Source organism: Barbus barbus (assembly GCF_936440315.1).
Source record: "Barbus barbus genome assembly, chromosome: 39".
Lineage (NCBI taxonomy): Eukaryota > Metazoa > Chordata > Actinopteri > Cypriniformes > Cyprinidae > Barbus > Barbus barbus.
In genome coordinates this window covers 337,396-359,075 of record NC_136717.1, presented here as the reverse complement: position 1 = coordinate 359,075, position 21,680 = coordinate 337,396, and the positions used below count along the sequence as shown (strand labels likewise).

The 21,680-nt window shown below is 41.9% G+C and overlaps 1 long non-coding RNA gene across 1 annotated transcript; it reads right to left on the bottom strand.

Annotated features, from left to right (window-relative positions):
- Positions 1–183: 183 nt before the first annotated feature.
- On the bottom strand, positions 184–20,060 carry LOC306858606. The gene is made up of 3 exons (XR_013783215.1): positions 19,933–20,060; positions 378–480; positions 184–299 (listed from the first exon to the last, which is right to left on the bottom strand). It is a non-coding gene; the product is annotated as an uncharacterized lncRNA (long non-coding RNA).
- Between the last annotated feature and the right edge of the window lie 1,620 nt (positions 20,061–21,680).

Here is a 21,680-nt window from a genome sequence, read left to right as displayed (position 1 = left end):
GTCAGATTTGTTTTTATTTCTTTTTTATAACACACAGACACACACATACATATAAATATATTTCATATAGAAACCTGTACTGTAAACACTCACATTCGTATGCAAAATCCTCAGGTTGCCAGACGGCGTGGTTGCTGGTCAGCATTTCTGTAAAGGATATAGTCTGCGAAGTGACCTCCTTTGTGGGTCGATTAAACTGTTGGACTGGTGAAGCAGCAGGAGGACCTGTGCTATCCTGCTGTAAAGCATCATCTTCCTCAGAGTCCATCAAAAAAGAGCTCAAAAGTCGAGTGCGTGGCCTTTAAAAGTTTTTTTTTAATGTTAAACTTGACTATGCAACAACACAAAACAAATGTTACCAAAAACATTACACCTACTTTTTACGTCTGACTTTTTTTCGGCGTGGTTCCTCTGCATCTGACTGAAGGTCAGATCGAACCTCAACCTCTCGAACCTTCCTCCTTGCTTCTTCATAGTTGTCTGTTAATTAAAAAAAAGATCAATTAAATCTTAAGTTGCTATAAACATTCCTAAGACTACCTGAATAAGAGATATCCATCATACAGCTCTGTAATTTCCCAGGACACCCAGTCCCGATTGCTTAGTGTAGTGATTCCCTTAAAGCCGAAACACACTGCATGATTTTCGGCTGTCCCAGATGGAAGATTGGCATCATGAAACAATCATGGTGATTTCTGTGATCATGGCTCTTAATCAGTGATCCTGTGTCGTACAGTGAGAGAGGTTCACAATCTTGTGACCAAAGATAGCCTACGATACAGAGCATGATCATCGCACTGTGTTTGCTGCTATAACCCACGGTTACTGACCAACCAATACAAATGCGACATGAAATCAATGCGACATGGTGCTAAAACATAAAACTGCTCACCTCAAGCTCTTATCCCTTCCTCTTCCGCCGCTTGCACTTTTTTTTAACACAGCGTGTGATTTATCATGCTCTTTTTGTTTATCACTAGCGCATGCTGATGACGTTTTATTCTTCTATAGTAATGTGCTTTGTAACATCAATAGGTTTCATCATTGTACAGTCTAAACATATGTCGTACACAAGTTTATAGATACATGTCGCACAGTGTGACATGCAATGATCTTATAGGATTGCTAAAATCGTGCAGTGTGTCTCGGGCTTAAGATGTGGCCAACAGCATACTCCATTTGGTATCCAAACACTCGGTACCAATTCTACTTTGGTTTTTATAAAAACTCCACCACTTTGTGTAGCAGTGCTGTATTATTCTCAGTTACATCACTCCATATGAAGTAAAGGCACTGCAACAAATCAGCCTTGATATGGTAACCTCGCATACTTCATTACATTTCCATTCAGCTCTATGTATTTCAAGCTAGGTGAGAGGTTACAGTATGATATATATATATATATTTATACTACGGGCCGTTGAATGAATCTGATTGGCTGATGAACGTTCTAAGGTGTGCAATTATTTTCAGGGAAACACATGGCAAAATAACCAAAACCCACAAAGACAGTAGCCAAACAAATAAATATAGAAAACAAAAGGATAAAAACGAGAGATCATATCCATGTTTTGCCACAAAATCACGTTTTATTATGTAAAGCACTCTCCCTCAGACAGTTTGCACACACGTTAACATACGCTAATGTTGTTAGCGCTACTCTGACGATTTTATCAGTAACATAGTATAAACACTTAAAATCTAGATGACTTCTCACAAGCGAGTTAACAACAACGGCGCTGTTCGTGAAGAAAATGAACTTTAAGTTTCACTATAAGTAGAGCCATTGCTGCTGAACACTTTTGAGAGACACAGACTCACAGAGGCAATATCTCTTTGTCTCTCCTCTCATAACTTAGGTATTAACTGCATCTGCATTAGTCTGCTATCAACAGCTCAAGCCTCCGTTACGGTTTAAAATTATGTTTTGGAATTAGCAAGAGAGGCGTTGGATGAGATGCGGATGAAATAATCCTCCTCACAATAGAGATTTAAGGAGAAAAATGTCTTGAAATATATCATCTGATCAATGTCTTGAGGTGTGGCAACCGTAGTATAAGCGGAATAATGGACTTCGGTCTGCTGAATTATTCCAAAAATAATTCTATTCATTATAGTAAATTATTTCAAATCTCATTTACAAGAGGATCCTGGCCAAGATAGGCAGAACATTTAGTTACACATAAAACAAAATACATTAGTTTACATACACAGAAACATACACAAATCCATCAAAACATTTACAATCAGCTGACTCTACAGCTAGATCCTTTAAAATACATTTTAAATCATTTGGTGATACTAACTCTTTTAAGCAAAACTTATCTTGTAATTGATGCCAATCAAATGGAGCAGCATAATTGAATGCCCATTGACCCATATTAGTATGAACTTTAGGGATGCTTAGAAGATAACAGTCTTGTGAGCAAAGCTCATAATTCTTTACACCTTTTTGAATGATATTCTGCTGTAAATATGATGGAAGTAAACCTAAAATTATTTTATATATAAATAAGTACCAATGTTTAAGTCTACGGGATGACAACGCCGGCCATCCAACCCAAGAGTACAGTAAACAATGATGAGTAAGGACTTTTGAATTTGTGATAAACCTTAGTGCTCCATGATAAACTGAATCCAACGCCTGTAAACAAGAAAGACAGTACTTCACTCTAAAAAAAAGGCCCAGTTTCAGATTTAATTTTCTCACAAGGTGCTGAATATGAAGCCTAAAAAAAAGAGAATCATCAATTAAAAATACCAGGTATCTATATCTATAATAATAAAAGATCTAATCAGTTAAACACATCATAAAAGACAGTTTAAATGTTTGTTGTTAAGCTTGATGGATTTACTTCCGTAAGTACCAATCAGGAAGAGAGCCTATCCAACACCATCATATTATATTGTTGGTACCATCAAATTATTCCTAATTTCTCTGAATGTGTCACACCTCTGGATGATTTAAAAAAAAAAGGATCCTGTACTTGACTTTGGCCTTGGTATAGTGCTAACCCAGGATTCTGAGCGTGTAGTAACCTATGCAGCAAGACTTCGCCATGGTGCAGAAGGCTTACTTTATGTGCAGGCCTTTCTGAAGTCTGTTAATGAACATCTGAATGATTGAGAGGAGAATGGGTGAAAGTGTTGTGGTCTGATGAGACCAAAATCAAGCTCTTTGGCATCAACTCAACTTGCCATGTTTGGAGGAGGAGGAATGCTGCCTATGACCTGAAGAACACCATCCCCACCATCAAACACGTAGGTGGAAACATTATTCTTTGGGGATGTTTTTCTGCTGAGGGGACAGGACAACTGCACCAATCAAAGGGACGATGGACGGGGTCATGTAGCGTCAGGGCCAGGGCATTGAAAATGGGTCGTGGATGGGTATTCCAGCATGACAATGAGCCAAAACACATGGCCACGGCAACAAGGGAGTGGCCTAGCCCGTCTCCAGACCTTAATCCCATAGAAAATGTGGAGGGAGCTGAAGGTTCAAGTTGCCAAATGTCAGCCTCAAAACCTTAATGACTTGGACAGGATCTGCAAAGAGAAGTGGGACAAAATCCCTCCTGAGATGTGTGCAAACCTGGTGGCCAACTACAACAAACGTCTGACCTCTGTGATTGCCAACAAGGGTTTTACCACCAAGTACTAAGTCATGTTTTGCAAAGAGGTCAAATACTTATTTCACTCATTAAAACGCAAATCAATTCATAACTTTTTTTAAATGTGTTTTTCTGGATTTTTTTGTTATTCAGTCTCTCACTGTTCAAATAAACCTACCATTAAAAAATATTGACTGATCATTTCTTTGTCAGTGGGCAAAATCAGCAGGGGATCAAATAATTTTTCCCCCACTGTATCAACATCTGAACATACAGCATATCAAATGAAAGAACTGAACCTCTTGCTTTAAAAAAATTAACATTTTATTATAGCATTACGCATTATTTTTTTTTAATCAACACTTGAATGTGGGTAAGTTTCATAAAAACAGTAACATTTTGAACAAAAAGCCAAATTGTTGTCGAAAGCCACATCTAGATCGATGATCAAAATATATATGGACTAGATCGAGTACATCAACACCCTCAAAGCTTCACAATCATTTCCTCTTCATGGGTTCAACATTTCATTGGGTAACGTTTGGCAGTTCACCTGTGTAGATTAGAAGTATATTTCCCTATATTTAGTTAAAAAGAAGTATACTAATTTAGTGCTGTCAAAATTAGCATGTTAACGTAGGCGAATAATTTTTTCCGTTTAATGCATTAAAAATATTTAACGCAATATTTAATGCTCTTCAATTGCATACCCAAAGGCACCGGCGCGCGCTGTAACCCGTGTCGAGGTCAGGTAAGTCTGCCGTAAAACTGTGCATGCATGTAATATGTTTTATGAGTCACATTTGATGTCTCTGAAATGGTTTTCAAAACTGTCCTGGAACAGCCCAGCACTGTCTCCTTCATCTAACACACCCAATTCAACTTGTCAGTTCATTAGTAGAGAATTTAAGACCTGAATTAGGTCAGAAAAGTTAAAGAGATTTGAGAGAAAATACGATCCGCGTCATGTTCAGCAGCAGCAGCTCTCAAAGTAATAGCACCCAAAACAACCTAATAATCAGCTGCTGTGATGTCTGTTCATCAAAGAACAAAAGAAAAGAAGAGGAAATTAATAACTTATATCTGTAATATTTATGGCCAATTTACACGAGAAGAAATCTCAGAAAAACAACTATGTACCACCATCACCTCCCTGTTGTCATAATATATATATATATATAGTATATATAAGTGTCACAGATCGACCAGGCTCCCAGACCAGCCAATCACAACGAACAACTTCACCTGAGTTCTAATGAGCACACCTGCACGTAATCTGAACCTCATCACTCCACACTATAAAACCACACACCTCACTACACTCAGACGTCCGGTCTCGTTCATACGAAGTGGACTCCTGTATGCTATCTCAGCGACTTACCTGTTACCTACCTGCCTGTGCACTTACCTCTTGTGTTCTCTCCGAGTGTTGTGTTCGTCCGTCTCCTGGATCCTGGTTCTCCATCCTAGAAGGCTGTCAGCTAAGAGTGAGGTGTGTGGTTCTCTCATCGTCCACGAGTTCCTGTCAAGACTATACAGTCAAGTGATTTACTTATCTCTGCATTCACCGTTTCAGTCTCCGTTGATTTGCTCTGCTATTAATAAACCTTACCACTTACTGCTATCCCTTTGTGTGAAGTCTGCTTCCGTAACAGAAGACCGGACCCACACAGAAGGTACAGCATGAGCAATCCCGACCCTTTTCAGGAACTCGTGGACCACCTCTGACGAGTTCTTGTTCCGTCACCACAACCAGCACCCTCGATCACCCCAGTCACCGAAACATCAAAAATAGCCTTCATCGTGTCTCTCCTAACCAGAAAAGCACTCCAGTGGGCAGAAACTATCTTTTTTCAGTCTGGTTCCGTCACTCAATCATATAGTAGTTTCGCGACCCACTTCCGCGAAGTGTCTGGCCGAATAGATGGTGATCCTTCCATCAGCGATCAACTCTACCACCTCCGCCAGGGTACCAGTTCCATCTTTGATTATGCCCTCCAGTTTAGGACCCTGGCGGCGGCCAGCGGATGAAATGAGAGAGCCCTTCTCCCCACATATCGTCAAGGTTTAGAACCCAGATTGCGGTTGCAGCTTACCAGCTTCGATGACACCTGTGGTCTAGAAAGCTTTATTCAACAGTCTAGCCAATGCTCTACGCGCATGCAATCCTGTTTTGCTGAACAGCCATCGTTAACCCATTGTTCTCCTCCCTTCCGCCACCCAGAGGCAAGTCTCCCTCCAGAACCTGTCCATGAACCAATGTAAACTGATAATACTCATGTGTCTGATTTTGAGCGGCAGAGGCGACTGAAGAATGGATTGTGCCTTTACTGCGGAAATAGTGGGCATATAAGATCCACATGCCCAGTTCGCCCACCTCAACTTTTGGTGAGTGTCATTCAGCCCATCACTCAAAATATGAAGCCGCTCACAACTGTAGTCATGCTTACTGCCTCCAACATCTCCATTCCAGTCCAAGCCCTCCTTGATTCTGGGTCCGCCGGGAACTTCATCTCAGGGAGCCTCTGCCACCAACTCAAACTCCCGACCATTGCCAACCAGACCATCTACCAAATCCATTCGATAACCGGAAAGCCCATTGGACGAAATACCATCAGATTCAGCGCCGGTCCCATCCAAGTAAGAATAGGTCAGTTACATGAAGAGAGCATCACCCTACTGGTTCTGGAGGTAGCGCACACTGATATCATTCTCGGGCGCCCGTGGTTTGTACAACATGAACCCCAGATCTACTGGCGCGCCAGAGAAGTCCTGAAGTGGGGCAATCACTGTTTTCCAGACTGTTTCCCTAGAATTCCGCAACCACTCAACCGACTTGTTCAGATGATCCCTGTGAATTCTATGTCCATTGAAAGTCCAGTTGAAAAGCAATCCGTTTACATACCCCACCTGTTATGCCCCCTTCAGAGACGTTTTCTGCCTGAAGAAGCCTCCCAATTACCTCCTCATCGGCCATGGGACTGTGCGATTGATCTCCTGTCAGGTGAGCCAGTGCCCAAGGGTAAAATCTACCCCCTGTCACTTCCTGAACAGAAGGCCATGGAGGAGTATGTCAGTGAGGCTCTTAAGCAAGGTTACATCGGCCCTTCCACCTCCCCTACTGCTTCGAGTTTTTTCTTTGTGGCCAAGAAGGCCGGAGGCTTGCGGCCTTGCATTGATTACCAGGCATTAAACAACATTACAGTAAAGTTCCGCTACCCACTTCCTCTCGTCCCAGCAGCCCTGGAACATCTTCGTGGTGCCACCATTTTCACGAAGCTAGACCTCCGCAGCACGTACAGCCTCATCCGGATACGCGAGGGGGACGAGTGTAAGACAGCCTTTGTAACACCTACCGGCCATTATGAATATTTGGTTATGCCGTATGGCCTTGTTAGCGCCCCCTCCGTGTTCCAGGACTTCATGCATGAGGTGCTCCGGAAGTATCTACACAGGTTCGTCCTAGTGTACATCGATGACATCCTCATTTACTCTCGGAGCTTGGCCGAACATCGCCACCACGTTGCGGAGGTCTTAAAGCGACTGAAGGGGTTCCATTTGTTCCTCAAAGCCGAGAAATGTTCATTCCATCTGTACAGTTCCTGGGATACATCAATGACAGTGGTGGCATCCGAATGGACGAGGGGACGGTGGATGCTATCTGGACCTGGCCTCTGCCTTCCAGCATCAAGGAACTCCAGCGATTTCTAGGCTTCGCCAACTTCTATAGAAGGTTCATCCAAGGTTACAGTGCCATACCCAGTCCCCTTACCAACCTTCTGCGTAATAGGCCCAAGTCTCTGTCCTGGACACCAGCTGCCACGGAGGCCTTTGAGAAGTTGAAGAAAGCTTTCACCCACGCTCCTATCCTCGTACATCCTGATCCCCAGAGACCCTTCATTGTAGAGGTCGACGCCTCCACTTCAGGGGTAGGAGCCGTGCTATCTCAGCAGCAGGGGACACCAGCCAAACTCCATCCATGTGCCTTCTTTTCCAAGAAACTCAGCCCGGCGGAGAGAAATGATAACATCGGCAATCAGGAACTCCTGGCAATCAAGCTCGCCCTCAAGGAATGGAGGCATTGGCTGGAAGGTGCGCAACACCCCTTTACAGTCCTCACCAACAATAAAAACTTACAATACCTGCAAGATGCTAAACGACTCATCACGTATCGCCCAGGGCCCAGAAATGTAAAGGCAGACGCCTTGTCCCGTATCCATGCCCTTGAGGAAAATGATGAAGAACCAGAGTCTATCATACCAGAAAGAATCATTTCCTGTCCCATTCAGTGGAATCCTGAGCCAAATACTCCAGCCAATGCCTCCACAGCCACTCCGCCGGGCTGCCCACATGGTGTGCAGTATGTTCCCAGAACACAACGCACTTCGACCGACCATCCACTCCGTTCACAATTCTCTGGGCACTGGCCACCCAGGGACCAACAGCATGCTCTTGCTGCTGAAAGATCAAAACTGGTGGCCCAACATAGCCAGGGATGTGAGAAGGTTCGTCCAGGGCTGCGCGGAATGCGCTGTTTCCAAGAGCCCTCGCCATTTACCAGCAGGTAAGCTCCTCCCACTGCCCGTTCCCAACCGTCCATGGTCACACCTAGGAGTAGACTTCATCACCGGCCTGCCTGCATCAGACGGTAATACTTGTGTATTGGTGATTGTGGACCAATTTTCTAAGTCCTGTCGACTTCTTCCCCTTAGAGGTCTACCCACAGCCATGGAGACGGCTGAGTTGTTCAACTACGTTGTTACGGCTACGGCTGAGTTGTTATCAACTACGTCTTCAGATACTTCGGCATTGCAGAAGACATCGTGTCTGATCGAGGCCCACAATTCATCTCCAGAGTATGGAAAGGCTTTTTTAAACTCCTAGGTGTGATCGTAAGTCTATCATCTGGCTACTATCTGCAGACAAACGGGCAGACGGAGAGGAATATTCAGGAGATCGGTCGCTTCCTATAGCCACCAGGCCTCTTGGAACCAGTTCATTGGCTGAGCAGAGTACACCCAGAATTCCTTACGTCAAGCTTCTACTGCACTCACTCCCTTCCAGTGCGTACTCTGTTACCAGCCACCGCTATTCCCCTGGTCGGGGGAACCGTCAGAAGTACCTGCAGTCGACTACTGGTTCCGAGAGAGCGAGAGGGTCTGGGACGATGCTCACCATCAACTCCAGCGTGCAGTTCGCAGGCACAAGATGACAGCAGACCTTCGTAGGTCCAAAGCTCCACAGTATCAACCGGGACAGAAGGTCTGGCTTTCAATGAGAGACATCAAAATGCGCCTGCCCTGCAAAAAGCTAAGTCCCAGATATGTTGGTCCCTTCACCATCCTGAAACAAGTCAATCCGGTCACCTTCCAGCTGCAACTACCCCCACAATACAGAATCAATTCTACCTTTCACGCATCACTCCTGAAACCCTATCACTCTCTTGTTCCTCCCTCCACAGAGCCTGGTCCGAGTGAGGAACCCCCTCTCCCGCTGATACTGGAGGACGGAGCCATCTATAAGGTGAAGGAGATGCTGGACTCCCGGCACCGTGGTGGTCGCTTGGAGTATCTCGTGGACTGGGAGGATTATGGTCCAGAGGAGAGATCATGGGTCCCCAGAGATGACATCTTAGACCCAACTCTACTTGAGGAATTCCATTCTACTCACCCAGATCGACCAGCTCCCAGAGGAAGGGGGAGACCACCACGACGTCGGGGTTTTCGGCCCTCTGGAGCGGGCCGTGGAGAGGGGGGTAATGTCACAGATCGACCAGGCTCCAACGAACACCTTCACCTGAGTTCTAATGAGCACACCTGCACGTAATCTGAACCTCATCACTCCACACTATAAAACCACACACCTCACTACACTCAGACGTCCGGTCTCGTTCATACGAAGTGAACTCCTGTATGCTATCTCAGCGACTTACCTGTTACCTACCTGCCTGTGTACTTACCTCTTTTGTTCTCTCCGAGTGTTGTGTTCGTCCGTCTCCTGGATCCTGGTTCTCCATCCTAGAAGGCTGTCAGCTAAGAGTGAGGTGTGTGGTCCTCTTATCGTCCACGAGTTCCTGTCAAGACTTTACAGTCAAGTGATTTACTCATCTCTGCATTCAAAGCCTATCTGCATTCTATACTCACTGATTCAGTCTCCGTTGATTTGCTCTGCTGTTAATAAACCTTACCACTTACTGCTATCCCTTTGTGTGAAGTCTGCTTCCGTAACAATAAGAGAGGTAGGTCTGATCAAATAATTTATTATTTGAATTAATTTAATTATAATTGGATTCTGTTGGTGATAGGCACTTACCTAAAGCTAAAATAATCTTAATGGTATGCTGAAAACACTTGAGATTTGCCACAGACTTGTCCCACTGCCTGGAACGCAACTGAATGCTTCTTTAAGTGCCTTCATACTTGTAAAAACCACAGCAAGCTACTTTTAATCAGTAAATGACTGAATATTTACATACATATTTATAGCTGGTCTAATCACATGGGGTTAGCATTACCTGAGGTAATTTTTCTGGATCTTTATTGACATTGCCCATAATGATTATTGAGATGGCACATTGAGGCGGGACTAAAATCACTGAGAAGCTCTGGTAAAACTTACTTTATCCCACCTCTCCATGTAAAATTAATCCTGTCTGAATAGGAATTAACAAAGAATACAATCAGGTTTCCACATTTACATGATTTTTAATATGAATGTGTTAATGAGATGTTTTAATTAGACTGATCACAACTGAATTGCCTTTCTTCAGAGTGAATGTGCAGATGATTGTTGAAATTGCCATTTTCCTCAGTGTGACAAGGTTAGGAATTTCTTTCCAGAAAGAGTTTGCAAGTGCTGTTTCAGGTCTGTGTGATACGTGAAACTCATTTCACACTGAAGACACTTTTGGATTGGATTGGATTCAATTTATTGTCATTGCACATGTAGGTACAAGGCAACGAAATGCAATAAAGAAGAGAATACAGCACAACATGAGGAAAGAGAGGAGAAAAATATAGTCCTCACACTACGCTCCTGAACGAGAGTGCAGTGTGAGAACAGACAAAAACCTCAGCATAGAGCACAGTCAACACAGGAACATAACTTGCATAGTAATCCACTCAGACGAAACAGCCATCCGGCCTGCAGCCATTACAGCACGAACACAGACCCGTTATCAACTGACGGGATGAAGCGACGAAGGCGTGGGATGGGGGTAGGGAGGTGGATGACAATCTGTATATATGAGCGTATGAGTGTGTGTATGTGTAAGTTCGTGTGAGTTCGTATGCCTTGAAGTCCGTTGCGCCAGTACTCCAAACCAGTTGTCTCAGTTCGCAGGTTGTGGTGCGACATAGCAATTGCCATGGAAACGACCTTGGCCAGAGCCCAAGCACCCGACAATAACAAGGTGTTTGATGGGGGAGGGAAGAAAGAGCGTCTCCCTGCAGTATTCACAGGAGAGTTGATACCAGAGCGGCCTTGCCAAGCCGTTCTGTTTTGGGAAGCCGGAAAGAGATAAGATTGTTTTGACTTTGGGCGAACAGCTGTCTTCTGGTTTCACAGCTATTCTCATTGTCCATTCTGATCTCCTTGTCCATCAATTTTCCTTTCCAAAGCCGAGAGCTTAGCCGTGATCGAATCCATATTGCGGTTAATCGTCTCTGTTTCAGAGGCGACCGCTCTGCCAACAGCCTCAATCATGACGGGCAGCCTTGCGAGGTTTTGGATAGCCAGTCCCGTCTCCTTAATTTTCCGATAGTTTAGGGCAACACCTAATCCAAACAGCAGAAACCCAGTTATCATGGTTCCGAATAAGAAGATGTCTTCAATGTCCTCCACGGAGAGAGCCGCCAGACACACGGCCCGCCATCTCTCCCATGCGTCCATCGTGTAGCCAGCAGCAAACGTCCCAGCAGGACATTCCGGTTCTCCAGATCCCGATCTTCTAGTCGAGAAGATGGTGTCAATTGCGCTAAGAGACCAGTTGATCAGATCCATAATTTCGGTTTTGTAAATAGTGCAGCGAGAGTCTCTTAAGAAGGACAAGACAATACGAGAGAGCAAGCAGGGAAGTTCAGGATAGGGTGGGTAGAAAAATGCGACCGCCTTCGAACAGAGCCAAACGAGAATAAGGCTTGTAAGGCTTCTCTCCAGTGTGAACTCTCACGTGAATCTTAAGGTTTCCTTTATTTCCACAATTAGGGCAGGTGAAAGGCTTCTCTCCAGTGTGAACTCTCATGTGATTCTCAAAGTTTCCTCTGTGTGAGAAACTCTTTTGACAATGATGACCTATAAAACAGTTCTCTCCTGAGTGACTCCTCATGTGAAGATCAAGGTGTCCTTTACACCTGAAACTCTTTTCACACCGATCACAAACAAACGGCTTCTCTCCAGTGTGAATTGTCATGTTGCCATTGAAGTACTTTTTCTGTTTAAAACTCTTTCCACACTGAGAACATTTGAATGGCTTCTCTCCAGTGTGAATTCCAGTGTGAATGTTAAGATATTCTTTTTGTGTAGATGAGAAGTTTTTCCCACACAGTTTGCAGGTGTAAGGCTTCTCTCCAGTGTGAATTTTTATGTGAACTTTAAGGTTGTATTTTTAAATAAATGTCTTTCCACACTTTTGGCAGGCATAAGGCTGGATTAGGCCCGCGGGCCTTGAGTTTGACACATGTGGTTTAGAAGCAGATCTCTTAGAAGTGGTGAACACCTCACTTTTTTCTGGGACGTTCCCAAAATCCCTGAAAACTGCAGTTGTTAAGCCCCTTCTGAAAAAGAGCAAACTTGATAGCACCATATTGAGCAACTATAGACCAATATCAAATCTTCCTTTTATAGGCCATTTTATTGAAAAGGTAGTTTTTAATCAGCTGAACAACTACTTAAACTCAAATGGATATCTGGACAATTTTCAATCTGGTTCGCATCACAGCACAGAGACAGCACTTATTAAGATAATAAATGATATTCGCTAGAGATGTTCCGATACCCTTTTTCCCTTCCGATACAGATTCTGATACCTTGGCTCACGATATCGGCCGATACAGAGTACTGATTGATATAATTATTTTATGGTGTGCTTCAGACGTATCCCTTAATAAAACATGAACAAATACACACAGTGAACTAGAGTATTTTTATTATCTTATACATTTGATAGTAATATTATTTATTTTTCTTAAGTGAAAAATAACTTCAAATGCAGCCACAAATCTAACACAGTAAATTGAAAAAGGTATTTTAGTTTTACAATATATCTGTATAAAAAACAGTGCAACAAATAGATCTAAGTATATAAATAAATATGAATATAAAAAAGTAATCTCTTTAAAACTTAAAGTCCAGAAACAATTTTGTTAGATAAAAGGCATTTCAGTTTTTAAATTCAAAAATACAAAAGAAAGTGCAACAGTAACTTATACTCAATCTAACTAGTCAGCCACGATGTAGTGAAATAAGATACTAGAGTAATAGTGTACAAAAATAAACCTGAACTGAACAAGTTAAGATTCAAAAAAGCAGTATTAAACCCAGAATTAAAATATACTTATTTCAAGTAACTTAAACTAGGTTACACACTGCTGTGGGAACTTAGTATTGCTCACAATTTCAATAACAAAGTTCTTCTTCAGGAAAATGAGCATTTCTGCTCTCTCTCCTCCTAGCCTGTTTCTCTTTGCATGCACAATGTTAGATGCTGTGCTGAACAGTCTCTCGCTGTCCACACTGGTACCAGGGGCGCAGAGAAACGTTGCAGCAGTGACAGCCAGAATGGGAAACCGAACTTGGTTGACTGCCCAGTACTGGAATGGGCTGTCTGAGCATGAGAAAGGTTGCTCCATCACATATGTCTGAAGTTGAACATGTGTGCTTGTAGTACCTGCACTAAGTTCCTCATCATGCTCCTGCAGGATTTCCTCAAATAGGCCCTTCAGGCTACTTTCACTGCTGCTGCCTACCTGCACCTGAAGTATCTGAAAGAAACAATAATTAAAAACAATAAATAAATGTAACAAATAAACAACCACCTCCAAAGTAACCTGGTCACAGACTTAATGCATCAGTAATTATTAATTAATAATAATTATTAATTAGGTGCAAAAAGTTTTTGAAAAAGGCATTTATACAGCACCATTTAAAATAATACATAATAACAAGTGAACTAATATACTCAATATGGCAATGACAATAATCAATATGGACATGAAGAAAACTTTTAATAGCCATACCTGTCTTTGAAACATGGATCCAAGAGAGTTGCAACTGCATACAAGGGATCTTCCTCGATGGTTGAGAATCGTTTCTTGACTGTCTCAAGAAGGGTAGTTTTCATTGTTTTTATACCAGTGTCCTCCTGGCTCTCCCTAGCAAGTAGCCGTTTTAAAACTGAAACTGAGGGGATCATTTCCAATACAGACAAGGTGGAGGAGCTAATCTGTTTGGTCAATTCCTCAAATGGTGGCAAAACTGTGACAGTTTTTTCCAGCAAAGCCCACTGGTTGGCTGTCAATGTGACTGGCAGGTCGTGATCAGCTCCGTATGCTGAAATCAACTGCTTCTGCTCAAGTAAACTCTCTACCATATAAAAAGTACAATTCCATCTTGTCACCACATCTTGGTGCAAATGTTTGGTGGGCATTTTTAGATTCCTCTGAATATCCTCCAGGCACGTTGTGGCCAATGGCAAGTGTTTGAAATGGCCGATTATCTTCCTACAGTTCACCAGCGCATCACTCACACTTCTCTGTGATAACAGGCTTTCGTGTACCACCAGTTGGAGTGAGTGTACGAAGCACCCCAAACTCGGCACACCTATCTCATCCATGGCTTTTTTCATGTTGCTCGCGTTGTCACACAAAATAACATGAACACAGGACTTAGGTATATTCTACTTCACCAGCATCCCCTCAATTGATTCAGCTATGGACTTGCCGGTGTGTGACCCACGAAACTCGTTAGCTTGCAGCATTGCACTTTGAAGAGTAAAAGACGACTGCATTTCTGTGTCCACCCAGTGTGCTGTCAAACCTAGTAAAGACAGTGGGGTCGCGTCACAGCTCCAGATGTCGGTAGTAAAGCTGATTGATTGCACATCTTTTAGTTTACATGAAATGTGTTCACGCACTGCCTCATATAGCTTAGGAAGCGCTGTTTCATAGATGTATTTGCATCCAGGCAAACTGTACTGGGGCTCCAAATGTTCGATTAAGCGGCAAAATCCCACGTTTTCGACCACTGACAGCAGCTGGTCATCTAGAACAATAAACTCTATAATTTTGTCGGTTATCTTTATCGCTCGTTGGCTGTCTTGTGAAAAATGTTCTCTTCGTTTGAAAGAAGTTTCCAAAGTTTGTTGAGTCTGGCACGGCACATCCTTCTCTGCCCTAGCTTTTGTGTAACCATGGTGTTCTATGGGGTGATGCGTCTTCAAATGCTTTATTAAGTTAGTCATGTTAAAGTTGTTAATACTTGTGCCACCCTTCGAAATTGCAGTATGGCATATGAGACATGTCTGATATACTGCCAAACTGCGGACATACTGCTAGCACGTTTGTATTTCTTCCTCGCTGCTCTAAATAGTGGTTGCTTGTGGCAAGACAGCACAACTTCCTGTGTTAGCATTCTGAGCAGAGAAGAAGAAGAATTGATTTCCTATTTGCAGCGTTAAGCAAAGTTAGCGGGTGCATAACTAATGTTAGGTCTTGTTTAAGAAAATGGTATCGCATCGGTACATGGGTTCAAGTACTCGCTGATACCAGAATCTTTTGTGGTATCGGCGGAATTTCTGATACTAGTATCGGAATCGGGTACAACCCTAATATTAGCTTTAATTCTGATTCTGGCAAAATATCAGTGCTGGTACTACTAGATCTTAGTGCTGCGTTTGACACTGTAGATCATAACATACTTCTAGAGAGACTAGAAAACTGGGTTGGGCTTTCTGGTATGGTACTCAAATGGTTCAGGTCATACTTAGAAGGGAGAGGTTATTATGTGAGTATAGGAGAGCATAAGTCTAAGTGGATGTCCATGACATGCGGAGTCCCACAAGGCTCAATTCTTGCACCGCTCCTGTTTAGCCTGTATATGCTCCCACTAAATCAAATAATGAGAAAGAACCAAGTTGCCTATCACAGCTATGCAGATGAGACCCAGATTTACCTAGCCTTATCTCCAAATGACAACAGCCCCATTGACTCCCTCTGCCAATGCATTGATGAAATTAACAGTTGGATGTGCCACAACTTTCTTTAATTAAACAAGGAGTGAAGTCATTGCATTTGGAAACAAAGATGGAAGTTCTCAAAGTGAATGCATACCTTGACTCTAGGGGTCAAACAACTAAACATGAAAATCGCCAAATGGCTAATAAAAAGTTGTACCGTGAGGATGTGTTGCAAATGTTATTCGCCGATTCGGACTCTGAAGGGGAGTATTTGCCTTTTGGAAATGACAATCGGTCGTCTAATAATCGCGCTTCTCCTGGTACATCTTTGCAGTGCAATGCATGGTGCCGCCGTGCAAGGGAGAGTGTTCACAAAGCACAAACAAGTGATTATTTTGACCCTTTGCCCAACGGGGATGGGGATGGCAGGGGTAAAAAGACAAAAAAAAAAAACATGCAAATAAGTTCAAACATTCATTCAATATCTATTATTTCCTGAATATTACTGATGAACTGATGAAAATGTAGACTGCTGCTCACATGCATTGTACTACTATATAGTATAGTAATATAGTAATAATTTGAGTACTTTCTCCTGTTTTATTGTTGGTTTTCTCTTTTCTGATCATTTAGAACGAGGATAAAAAAACAAAAAAATGCAAATAAGCTCAAACATCAATTCAATATCTACTATTTCCTGAATATTATGAAATTCAAGATGATCGCCCCTGATGACATCATAATATGCAAAGTAGATGAGTATATTTACACCCCACATAAACTTTACGTCATGCCCAACATTTTTCTAATTTACAGTAGATCTCTATATTTAGGCCCTTTCAAGCCACAAGCTTTTGAAATCTTGATGTCAAAATCCAGCATTTTTCCAAAAATCTCTGGCGCCTAAAGGGTTAAATAAGAAATTAGCCTAAATGAGTAACCTAAATAATTCGTAACAACTTCAATCACATGCTGGAAAATCTGCGTTGGCCTGATAACAATTAGAATGTTAACGCTAATGCTTAAGCCTACCTTGGCTTTTATATAATGTAAGATTTAACATTCTTTGACAGAAAAACAAACATGTCGATATTGTCTGGTTTAAGGGAGGACCTCATTGGTGTTACGATGTTTCCAGCTGCACTGAACATGCGTTCAGATGGTGTGCTTGTTGTGTAAATGCATTTTAAAAACCCGTGGCCAGGTATGTTGCCTCATTATTCCACTACCAAGCAAGCAGGTCTTCGCTGGCCTCCTCTCACAAATAGCAATTGGAAACGGCTCGAGATATGAAGTGCTCGCCCATTTAACACTTAACGTGCCGCACCGCAACAGCTAAAGTCTGTCTACACTGGACGTGGCAAAGCGACGGTTAAAAATCATTTGAACTTTGTGTCAGCATGTCATAAAACGAGGCATCAGTTTACTGTCGGGGATTTGTCGTGCCGCACCGCATCCAGTGTAGACAGCATCACTGATTATAATGTATTGTGCTCTTTTGACTATTCTATTTTGTAGTGCCACCCAACGCCTCTTGCATCCAATGTAGACACGGTGTAAAGGAAATGCCATGTATGGCATTTGAGGCAATTTGTGAATTTTTTGAATTAACAGTGTAAATAAAACAATTTACAGCCAAATGAAATATGCTATAAATATCGAATTCTATTGCAACTGTTACTATTATTGTACTTCTATACAAAACTTTGTATTTTATGCTTGTTATAGAGTGTGTGACATCACACGCATTACCGCCGGTGGCAATCGACCACGTGATGTGGTTGTCATGGCGACTGTCACAGCCCTAATTCCAATATGCAAATATTTTCATAACAACATGAGCTGCTTAAAATGAAGAAAGTTATCAACATAACTGATATTCAAAATGGTAAGCTAGCGCTGCTTTGCTTACATTTCGTATATCTGCATATATCTCGTATATCATTGTTTCCATTTCTCGGTGTCGAGTTAGGTGCAGCTTTTTGGTCCGACGCTGCTGACGCGAGGTGACAACACCGTCGGCTTTCATAGCCGCTAGTTCTTTGAAGTCGGTTTGGCCCTAAGGTCACAAAACTCTGGACTTTTGGTAGTACCTAGGATAGCAAAGTCCACTAAAGGAGGTACAGCTTTTTCGCATTTGGCTCCCAAACTCTGGAATAGCCTTCCTGATAGGGCTGGGCGATAAATCGATAACGATAATAATTGCGGTATAGTTTTCCTAGATAAAATTATATGAATAGTTCGATAAATATTCGATATAATGTTTATGCGTCAAAAGCGGAATGAAACAATGCGACTCATTTGAAGTGTGCCACACGGACCGATTATCTGCTCGGATCTAAGTTCAAACTGCTGCGTGGCGCGAGCTCACTAGAGCAGAAGTGTTACTCAGTAAAGCGAGCACTAAGCAGCGCTGTGAGATCCAGTGTGAAACGCTTGAATTCAGCGAAGAACACAAATGGCTCAGTGATTTAAACTATTTTAAAGCCAGATGAAACAGTGCTGACAAGCAGCAGAAACATTACCAGTCAGAAGGCATTTCAATCTACAAATCGCCATCATTTACCATGGATATACTGTAGTAACACTAACTGAGTCGTAGTATTGTGTCAGAATGTAATAACATTCGATTCAGAAATTTGAATCGAATGTTATTATATTATTAATGTAGACATGAATTAAATGTATTAAAGGAGTAATGGAATGTAATTACAGTATTTTGTGATTAAGCTATAGCAAGTGTGCATTTAGTCTATACTAAAGGTTTTTACACAACTTTTTGCTCTCTCACAATCAGTCTTTGTGCCTGCAAATTCCGCCGTGTAAATAGCGAATCCGCCATGGCGCGAGCGCAACTGGCTCTTAAAGAGAATGACTCTGATTGGTTTATTGCACGTTATGCTAAAACACACCCATTACTCATTAAGAGAATAGGGACACACTTTTTAGACCAGTTTTTCCCATCGTTAAACTGGCAGAAGTGGATTTAGACACACCCTAAGTGCACCTGTGCCGTGTGCTTTAGACCATGTGCTTAGATCGTTAAAATAGGGCCCAATATCACATGCAGAAACTAAGAAATTAGTTTTTCTATTAAGATATTTATTTTGTTAAGAAAAATTCATGGCCTGATTTCTACAACTTTTACTTCGGAGCAAAAATCTGGCTTTAAACTTGAAAGAAATACAGATTTTACATTCATCATGATAATTATCGATATCGACTGATATGAAAAAAATTATCATGATTCACGATAAAAAATTATTGTGATAATTTTTTTGGCCATATCACCCAGCACTACTTCCTGATAACGTTCGGGTTTCAGACACACTCTCTCTGTTTAAATCTAAATTAAAGACACATCTCTTTAGCCAAGCATTCACATAATGCATCTTATAATCTTGTACTGCAGTTATATCTGATCAATGAGACGCAGATTCACTCTCTGCCAGCAGGTGGCGCTTAAAGCATTTCCTTGGTTACCGCTGGAAACAAAGTAGCGCTGCACTTATGAAATATGCTTTAATATGCATTATACAGAGGCAATATGAAAAGAAAAAAAATACCATCTAAACTTTTCTAAAGATAGTAAGTTGCCCTCAGACATACATTCTTCACAGTGAACTCGAATATTGGTGTTTGTTGGCGTTTATGTGATCAGTGTAAACTATTTTTTGATTAGAGCCTTTATGTAGCATTTAGCCACATGCTCATTTAGCTACAGGCATTCTAAATATAGTTCTGTGTTTGATTTGGCCACTGTAGTACGGGCTCATAGTTCTGGCAACTAAAGCTTTAATAAAGGTAAAACCGTATATCAAAAGCTAACATATACAGCAGTAGCATTTACAAATAACAGCGTATCTAAAAATTATGAGACAGCAACAAACAAAAGAACCATCCCATTCTGAAACGTCCTGTAAGAGTCGTGCTTGCATAGGTTCTGCTCGATCCTCTTCAATAATATTCTCTAGGTCTGATTCGGGCTCAAATTGGTAAGGCAATATTGACGCCATTGTTACAATACACTGGAGCACATGCAGCAACCCGTAATGACACATCTTTCATTTTGTCATGAGGCAAATAACAGAGATAAAGAGGTGCATGATGCAGAATGACTGAAGAAAGACTTTGAGAATGAAAACCAACCTGTTTGTTGCTCAATATCTTCATGTTTGACTCGGAATGCTTCCTCAGTCCTCATGTCTTCACTCTCCTCTATAATAAACGACATCTCTGCTTGTTGCTCAGTATCTTCATGTTTGACTCTGAATGTTTCTACAATCTGAATGTCTTCACTCTCCTCTTTAATAAACGCCATCTTTATAACAGTGTCACGTGGATCTCAGTCGCTTCAGCAGGAGTTTTTCCTGTGTGTTTAAGATGAGAATAATTAACAGACAGAGAAATAAATGCAAACTAAATCTCAGGGTGAGTCTCAATCAGCTCCCTAGTTCAGTAATCAGCACACTAGTTCAGTAATCAGCTCCCTAGTTCAGTAATCAGCACACTAGTTCAGTAATCAGCACACTAGTTCAGTAATCAGCACACTAGTTCAGTAATCAGCACACTAGTTCAGTAATCAGCACACTAGTTCAGTAATCAGCACACTAGTTCAGTAATCAGCACACTAGTGAGGGAGTCAGTCAGAGTGAGAGTTAATTGAACTCAACACTCAAAAACACTCAACACTAACACATCAAATTAAAGGGTTAGTTCACCCAAAAATGAAAATTAGCCTGTGATTTACTCACCCTCGAGGCATCCTAGGTGTATATGACGTTCTTCTTTCAGACGTATCCAATCGGAATTATATTCATAATTGTCCTGCCTCTTCCAAGCGTTATTTTTTTTTTAGCATTTTGTTTTGCTCTCTCTCTCCGCGTTCTAATCAAGCGATGCCTACGTCATCCGCCCAGAACGCCTTCCACATGCAGCGAGAGAGATGCGTTTATTACGTTTGAAATATGGATATTCTATAACATACAAAAACGCATGGATTCACTAAAGGAGGCCTTTATTCACACCATGGAGCTGTGTGAGGCATGTTTTATTACAGATGCGTACACTTTATTTGACGTCTTCAGAACTGTTGACAACAAACACCCGCTTACCCCATTGTAAGGCTTAGAAGAGCCAGGACAATTTTTAATATAACTCCTATTGGATTCATCTGAAAGAAGAAAGTCACATACACATGCCTCAAGGGTGAGTAAAACACAGGCTAATTTTCATTTCTGGGTGAACTAACCCTTTAATAAAAGAGCACAGATTGTACAGACATTTCATATATAGGCATTTATAATTTACAATTGGTATAGATTTGTAAACTATGTTTAATAGATTACACCAGGGGTCATGAACGTGGGTCCTGGAGAGCCACAGTCCTGCACAGTTTTGGTTTAACCCTAATCAAACACACCTGAACAAGCTAATCAAGAGGCTTGTTTGAGATAAGCAAAATCTGCTCAGAACCGATCACCGGTGATCACCGCAAGATGCATTCCGGTTAGAAAAGTCACCTGCGATACTGAATGCGATATTGCGTAGCTTGTCAGTGAACTACGGCACTGTGTAGTAAATGCTGCTCCACCTGAAAACAGGTGATGGAGATTTACTACTAATCACAGAACTGGCTTTACTGACGAGACGCGCATGACAATTGCATTCGATTAATTGAGCAGCCCTACCGACTGCGCTGAACAAAAGCATGATGGGAAATGGCTGGCTGACGACACAGCTTAATGCTCATTGGTTCAGACAACCGTGATGTTGCGTTCTCTTCTAAAATGTTTTATTTTTTATCTGATTTCATGCAATTATGTATTTAAATTATGCATGAATATTTTCAAACACTATGACAGTGCGATCTCTGTGTGAGATATGTGATTGTTGTC